Genomic DNA, 8,616 nt, shown 5'->3' with positions numbered 1-8,616 from the left:
GAAATTAGCAGAACTTTTAAAAAGTGTTTCCAATGTTTCATTGAGTCATGTTAAATCTCACCCTTGATCACTGTTAATTTTAACCTTGACCTCCTACAGCTGTATTGCTTTTCTCAGTCCAAAAAAAATCTCCACATCCACCCTTCCCACATTTTATGAAGCAATCCTAGAGGGAAAAAATAGTCATAGCTTTAAGACAGAATTCCCTCTTTCTCCAGTGAGCTCCAATGGTAATTGCAGAGCTTCAGCTAAGTAAGCACACTTTACTACAGTCAGTATTAGAGGAGTTGCTGCTGCCTTCGCTGCTGCTGCTGCTGCTGTAGCTGCTGCTGCCTTCGCTGCCGCTGCTTCTGCTGCCGCCACTAGAGCTGGAGCTGCAGCGTGTTTCGGTGCAGCACTGCAGAATCCACACCTAAAGAAGGAAAGACATACAAACACACGAACATACACAGCGGACATAACAGCCTTGAACGGAGGTTAGGTAAGCAGATCTTTCATTCCTTTCTCTTGTAACTATGTGAAGGGAGATAATAGGGAAAAACTGCTCAACAGACATGTTTAAAATGGATTATGCTAATTAGTCTCCCTTTTAAGGTTTATCAATTTATCTAGTAAATATACCAAGTATATTGAAGGTTATTACACTATAGCTGCACTTGAGGTACTTTTTTGACATTCTTTTTTTTAAACGGCTTACCCAGTAGCATACAAAGCTTTTCACTCTTGCATTTTAAATGCAAGAACATTTCAAGCCCCTCCCAGTATTTCTCCCTTCTAATCACTGCAGATCTAAAATGACATGTGCATGTTCCAAATCTTTGTATTTTAGAACAGAGAGCACTCCTAATCATTTAAAGGTGATTTAAAATAATAATGGGAATATGGAATATATGCAGTGTGTTTTAAGCAGATGGGAAATTATGGCAGAGTTAAACTCCTACAGCCCTGGTCCAGGAGAGTCAGAAAATGAGAAGGGTAAATGAATCATTTCTTGTGCCAAGACAAGCTTCATTTTCGACTCTTTAAATGTTGGAAAGGAGAGGGTACTACATCTTAATTAGCACATTTTGAGAGGGAGATGAAGGTGATGAGGGGGATGGTGTGAGATATAAGGGGAGAGTAAGGAAGGGCAGAATTGAAATGAGGAGGTTGTACTAGAGTGGAGGGAAAGTGAATTGTCAATTTTTTATGGGAACTAAGGGAGACAAGCAGGGAATAAAGTTTGCATAGTGTATGTTCGGGTGAGATGACCCAGGGAGGAACATGAAACACCAGAAAGAAGGTAGGGAGGGGTGTGCCTCTTGGTGGGCGTGGGGAGACATCTATTTGTGCCTGTGAAAGACGTGCTTGTGAGGGACGTGCAAGTCTGGGGGTGTGCGAGACATGGTGTCCGTCAATCGGAATTCTGCTATGAGGATAGAATTATGAGGAAAACGTGGCCTGCCTGAGGTGGATGGCCAAATGTCACGTGTAGATCCACATCCCTGAAATTACTTTATGGGATGACTACGAGGTTACAAAGTTTGATCCTAGGTATGCTTCGAAGGGTGGCACTGCTGTCTCAGTTTGCTTCCTTCCCTGGGAACATCTCGGTGGCAGACGTATAAATCTAGATGCTCCGCATCAGGCTAAGAAATTTGAGATTTGAGAATGGCGAGGCTCTCTCCTCTGCCTCAGTCCCTCTCTGTCTCTCCTGTGTGTGCCTGAAGCCCCTATCCCCATATTCTGGGGAAGGACTGCAGTAACTGCCTCCACTTGCGAGAGTCCACGCTCGTGGCCAGCACCAGGGCACTGGTTCTGAGAGGGCAGCTGAGCCCAGAGGGAGGGGATGCAATCTGGCCGGTGGGGTGAAGGCCTGTGTAGGAGGCCTTTCTTTGCCCCACATTCAGATTACCCCAGTGGTGGCCCTCCCAGAAGGGACAAGACGGCTGAGGATGCTTCCTAGCCCTGAGGACAGGAGGGGGCGCCCAGGAACGCCGCAGCCTCTTCGGCCATGCTCGTGCCCGTCTCCGTCCCCGTTCCCTGTCCCCACCCCCATCCCAGAGGCCGCCACAGCCCCAAGGGCTAACTCGCGGACGCGCGCCCGGCGTCTGGGTAGAGGGGTTGCATGGGGGAGGGGAGAAGAGGGAAGAGGAGGGGGCTCGACCGTCTTAACCCCCCCCTTAGAGTTCAGACGCAGGGAGAGGGCGGGGCCTGGGCAGCCGAAGAAGGGGCGGGGCCAGGAGAGGGGGCGGGCGAGCTGAGCCGAGGAGGCCGGTCCCGCCTGAGTGAGCTGTAACGGTCGCCTAGGAAAGGGGGCGAAAGGGGAGGAAGGGAGGGCTTTAAAGAAACAAACCAGAATAAGGAGGAGAAGGGGGAGGAGGGAAGGAGGCGGCAGTTGCGACCCAGGTGTCGCCGCTTCCTGCTGGAAAGGGATCCGCGCACTCGCGCGCTCCCCGGCCCCTCCCCTCTCCCCTTAGCCCTCCCCTCCTTTGGGGAGCTGCTGCTGCGGCGGCGGCGGCAGAAGCAGATCTGGCGGCTGCAACCTCAGCAGCCTCAGCAGCCCGGAGCCGAGGCGCGGGCAGGAAAGCAAAAAGCCGGCTACCCGTCCCGAGGTAATATGGAGGGGGGAGCAGGAGGAGGAGGCGCCCTAACCCTTCTTTCAGCGCCTCGGTTGTCTGGGGTGGAAGAGTGGCGGGGAAAAGGGGGGGGGGGAAGAGATCCTTGCCAGGGGGTCGGGCCGCCAGCGGTGTGGATGGGATCTAGCGCCGCGGAGCTGGCTTCCTATTGGTTGCCCCCTCAAGGCCTCAGGTAAATCACCCCTCCCCGCAGGGGAGTGCGGTGGTGCTGATCTCGGGGAGGGGAGGGTCAGTGGAGTCTGGCGGGAGTACGGGAGCACCTGAACGGGGGAGGGTAGAGGCCCGCGCTGATGGGGCTGGGTGTGCCCACCGCTGGGGAGGGGGCGGGAAAGGGATGCCTGGCTGGCTCGTACGTACTTTGGGTGCCCCCCACAGTGGTGTGATAGCCCAAAGCCGATCTGCAGCTTTGGCTACAAATACCTCTTCCTTCTCCGGGGAGAGGTGGGACTAGAAGCTTTCTAGTTTCCCAGGCCAGGGGGAGGGCGGGGAGACTCGAACCCCTCTAGTTCCTATGAGAGGGAGCGAGGTTCTTAGGTGAGAGGATCAATTCAAGTCAAAAAGTGCTTTTCCGAGAAAAAAAATGAACCAAGGAAAGAATATAGGGAGAACGTTGACTCCTTTCCCCTTTTAACTTGCAACAGAGGGATTTAAAAGGAAGAAAAGCCCTCTTCCCCTAGACGCCCAAAATTAGGCTATGCTTTCTATCCTGGTTGACAAGGAAGAGGTCATAGCAAATTTGTTTTGCTCGTGTTCCTGGGTATGGGCAATCTCTTTTAAGTTAAAAGGTTTATAATCCAAAGCTAGGGTATGGGCAACTAGGGCAAGCTGGGCTCCTCTAATTAAAATGTCAGGAATGACCTCAGGTGAGCTTTGTTGGTGCTGAGATTTAACTGCAAATAGGTCACCTTTGAAAAGTGTGTAAGTAAAACTACTAATTTACAGTCGAATTGCTGGAGACCTAGGGTTCAGGGTTCTCCGCTTCTATGAAATTGAAGGGGTTTAGGGGAACTCTGGCCACCTTTGTATCTACTAGGTCTATTCCGATGGATGCCATTATTGTGTTCTCTAATTATTTAAAATTAGCATTATAAAATTGCTGCATTTTTTAAGTTCGTGTGAGATTTCCTCCTTTCAATTTCGAATAGGGATGATTGGATTTGGGCCAACTTCTTAGGTAGCATTCCGATTTATAAGGAAGAGTAAAACTTTTTGAAATGCTTGGCTCAATCTGAGTACTACCTTGGAGATGGGATCATGGCCTGGGAACATGTCAGTTTATTCTTTTTTGAGACCCAGTTTACTTTTATAGTATTAGTAGAAACTTTGGTAACAAGGTTTTGAACGGATAGAAAATTCATTTTTCCTTGTTAAAGCAAGTGAATGTTTAATGGGGTGTAGTAGAAAAGAATAGATATAGAAAGAGGTTCATTTTTTTCTAAAACATTTTAAAAGTCCTGAAGATTTCATTGACTTAACTTCTAAGCAAAGCATGGTATAGAATAATAGAACACCACTGGACCATGGAGTTGGGCATACCTGAGTTTGAGTCTTTCCTCACATTTGCTAGTCTTGTGACTGAGAGCAATTCAATCAGTTTTCTCATCTGTGAAAAATGAGGATAATGACACCTATATTGCCTACATTACTAGGTCATTGTGAGAATGAAATGAGATAATGTATTTAAATCATTTTCCAAACCTCAAAACGTGACAGTTTTTAAAGCACCTATACTGGCAAGCTCCCTTTTACATTTTTTAAGGGTATGTTTTGAATGGAAGGGAGAAGATATTTTATTTCATCTGTGTGAAAACTCCTTCCAGTTCAGAATGACTGCTAAACTAACTGGATTTTAGAGTTGCCTGAGACACTGATAGGTTAAGTAACTTTCCCAGAGGCATTAGAACTTGAAGCTGGGCCTTTCTGACTCTAAGCCTGGCATGTTATACTTTCTAAGGTTTGCTGTTAGCTAATTTGTTGTTGGGTTGGATTTTTTCCCCTGATAAGATAATGTTAAAAAAGAAACTGAAGTAGCCAGCCTTAAAGCTCTGAAGAGTATTGGATGTGGGGGAAGTGCCAGTAGTCACTGGATTCAATTATCACATAATATTTAATCAAAACCATTATGCCTTTTGAGACACTAATAGACTATGACATCCATCCAACAATGTCCCTGACTAAACTAAAGTTCTATTACAAGGGGTGATCACCCAGCTTTTGTATTTTGCTGACTGTGGTAAGTCTCATATCAAATGGTTTCATGAGTCAAAAAAGCGAAACGACACTGAACAGAAAAATAAAACATAGATTTCAGAAAGCAGCCAGTCTATTGTTCTAAAAACTATTTGTTACTGCCATTTTTCTGGTATCTTAAGAGTATCACTACTATGCTCTGAGCTTTTTCAAGGGGAGATGAAAAGTAGTGTTAGCAGAAGCAGAATAAAAGTCATTAGATCCCATTGAAATGAGTTGAAGCAATATGGAATGGCTGTGGAATTCTGGGAAACAATAGTATTAGACCAGCAGTTTGGTAATAATGAATAGTAATGGGTGATAGAAAATATTTTTTAAGGGAAGATGTCTGTGCTACCTGTGAGGTAAAAAGGCTGTGTCAACACTCTTGATAGACACTATAGAGTATCAAAAATCAAAGGAAAACCTTTTTATGGTAGGCAAAAGACCTGGTCATCTACTCAGAAGCTAGATTCTTAGAGGTCACCTAATCCAATCCTTTCTCAAATTATGATATCCTTTACAATACATAAGTGGTTTCTATGATCAGGCATTAGCCTTTTAAAATACAGTACTCAGGTGGAAGGTTAAACCTAAACCTTCAATAGTTATTTGTGTATTCAAATCAAGTGAATTCACTTTAGATTTTAGAAGATAATGTTTTGATAGTGATAATCTGTGTATAGATAGAATGATGGAAGGAAGAGTTTAGTCTTGAGCCTGTTAAATATCTTCATGGTAATCGAATTAAAAACCACTGCTATTAGGTAGTCTATTAATATGCTACACCCACACTCAATGGGCTCAGTGCCCACAGGATCAAAGATTTTAAAAGCACCTTCTAATATGTTGTTACTTGGTTTCTTCATTGATTCAATGTGATACTTAAGTTGCTAATGTCCCATCAGCAAGACTGCATTTTCTTAATTTTTTTTTTTACAGAACACTACTTGCCTCATTTCTGCTTTCTGTATTTTAACACAAAAACAAACCAATATACTTCATTGCTTGTATCTTAAACCATTTAAATAATCCATTTAAGCATCAAATAATTAATGATGATACAAATTTCAATATGTTGCTGTCTCAACAGATAATTGACAGTTAAAACAAATTAATTATAAAGTAAGTATAGACATTTTATTGTAAAATTACCAATACAATAAACATAAAATGAGTGATGTCTTGCATAAGCTCCTTAGCATCCAACAGAAGAGAACCAAATGAATTAACAAATAAGAAAAAAAATGTATCCACTTCAATATCTGGCAGAAATTCAGTTGCCTCTGGTTTGCCTTTCATTTTTTAAATTTAGTTGTGAGCATCACTTCATACAGGTATTATATGCCTAAATGATTTTATCATACCATTATTAGTTAATGTTGAACATATATGATGTTTCAGATTTTTTGCTATTATAAATAGAAAAGGAATTATATGAATATTTTTGTAGAGGTGGGTACCTTTCCCCCTTTTGTGGTTTTATTATTCTTAGTTCATATTCAAATGATATGGTGAATGAAGTGCTTAATTTAGGTATCAAAATCTGGATTTAAATCCTGCCTCTCCCACTAGCAGTCTGACCCTGAACAAGTTAATCAGTCTCTCACTGCTTTAGTCATATAACTCTATCTTCTCTAAAGTCATAGGCTGGTTTTAATATTCTACCAGTTAAAGGAGTTCCCCTACCAGGAGTACCTACAGATTTCTCAGTTTGATTAAGTTTTTGATCCTTATTCCATATTGCCTGTTGTTCTCCAAAAATAACTGAACCAGTCTACAGTCCTACCTACAATATATTCAAATGCCTCTTTCCCTGCAGCACTGCCTACATTGTTGAATTATGTCATTGGTTTTTGTGTCATTCTATTTGGTTGTAAGTTTATATAAATCTCAATATAGATTTTGGGTTAATGTTCAGCAATTATATGACACATACTTGAGTGGACAATTTAGTACAATGAATTATCTCCACTATAGGAATTATTATATATATATATATTCATATAGTTATATAGGAAAATAATTCTTGATTAAAGTCTGAATCCAGAGAAGACATGAATTTCCATAATTGTGTTCATCATAGTACATAAGTTCAAAATATTAACTATGGAATCTTATGTGAAAGTGAGACATTTTTGTTTTATGTCTTTCAATCTATAACAACAATTATAACTATTAAAAATTCAAGCTGAATGTTATAGTGTATTCTTTCTATCTTCATAGATTTAAAGAGTGTTAGAGATAGAAAGGACCATAGAAGCCAGCTCTTCCAGTTCTATTCTTTTAGGAAAGAAATTGAGGTCTGGAGGATAAGTGATTTTTATCTAAGGACAAACAACTAGTGATAATTACTCAGGATTTGAACTCAGACTCTGCTGCCCAATCTAGCATACACTTTCCACTGCACTATTCTGCCTTTAATGCCCCCGTTTGGGGATTCATGGTATGATAAATTTAGGTGAGATTCATAAAATCCTTTAAATGTTTCAAATTAATTTATTTTGGACAAAGATCCCAATTCTGCATTATAGCAGTGATCCTATATATTTCCTAGGATTTCCAAATGTGGATTTTAGATTAAGGATGGGTAGAAATTCTAGTAGTTTGGTTACTTAATATTTGTCTCATGGTATCAGCAAATTATCTTCAAGGATACTTTAATCCTTGAAATTCATTGCCTCACCAAACAGTGAACATTTATGAACATTTATTGTGTGCTGAGCCTTATGTTAAGCTCTATGGGGGGCAAAAATGTATAAGACACAATCCTTGCCCTTTAGCTCACTTGCATTCTAGTTAACAAATTTACAACCTTGTTGAGTTTACAATTTAAGTAGCAGAATTGGAAGACATAAAATTATTTAATTTAAAATGGGAGAGGGCTTTTAAGGTTAAAAATACTTTTTAAAAACTTAAAATTGGACCTCTCCAAATTTAACTGCTATTCAGCCAATACAGGTGACTTGAAGCCTTTCCATTTTGTTAGGATCTGCCAGAACTTTGACTACTTTGAAGAAAACATTTATTATTTATTAAGGCATAGAGTAGGGCTACAAGCTGTATTGTTGAAAAGAATATATCCACTCTGATAAAATAATGGATCCTTAAAGTATGGCAGAAGAGGAAGACTGACATTTAAATGTAGAAAAATTTCTTGGAAGTTCACTTAATATGGAAGAGTTTTCAGACTTTAAGTATATACTCAAATGCTACCAGGACATTATTTACTTCAGTGTATTATAGTGAAAAGGCACACTAAATTTGGAATAGGAAGATGTGGAGTTGGGTTGGGATAAGGGGACAAGTCTGTCACTTATTGGTGATCCTGAGAATGGGGACAGGAGGGAAGAAAGTCACATTATTTCTGAATCTGTTATCTTGGTTTTTAAAATGGGAATGGGTAATACAAGTATTATTATCTCACAGGACTATTGTGAGAAAAGTGTTTTGTAAAACATTGTAGTAATGAGTTGTATCTAATTATGATATGATATTGCATTCAAGCCAATAAGTTATTAAAAAATATCTCAGAGGTTTGAAGCAAATGAATTTTTACTTCCAAAATTATCTTAACAAGCAGGTAGTAGTCTGATCACCAAGAAGTACACAGATGAACACTGCATTTTTAAAAATTTGATTGGTGGGAAGGTGACATTATCTACTTTCTAATTTTTCTAGAACAACTTTTATATGAAATCTATATTCATTCATACCAAGTAGGGAAACCTGAATTGAGTTCTAACATGAAGTTAAATTGAACCTTAAA

At 40.9% G+C, this 8,616-nt stretch overlaps 1 protein-coding gene across 10 annotated transcripts in view; it reads left to right on the top strand.

Annotated features, from left to right (window-relative positions):
* Positions 1-213: 213 nt before the first annotated feature.
* Positions 214-8,616, top strand: part of ADD3 (adducin 3) — a 177,750-nt gene continuing 169,347 nt past the window's right edge. For 3 of the 10 annotated variants that reach the window (XM_001368648.4, XM_056804140.1, XM_056804113.1), the window contains exon 1: positions 2,214-2,594. The gene's annotated coding sequence lies outside the window, so the exon portion shown is untranslated. Of the gene's footprint in view, positions 482-2,211; positions 2,595-8,616 lie in introns of those variants that run through there. The other 7 variants (XM_056804122.1, XM_056804119.1, XM_056804129.1 and 4 more) reach the window with 6 other exon arrangements.

This window comes from Monodelphis domestica, chromosome 1 (genome assembly GCF_027887165.1).
Source record: "Monodelphis domestica isolate mMonDom1 chromosome 1, mMonDom1.pri, whole genome shotgun sequence".
Lineage (NCBI taxonomy): Eukaryota > Metazoa > Chordata > Mammalia > Didelphimorphia > Didelphidae > Monodelphis > Monodelphis domestica.
Note: the sequence above shows the minus strand (reverse complement) of the source record. Positions and strands in the feature narration are given on the sequence as shown.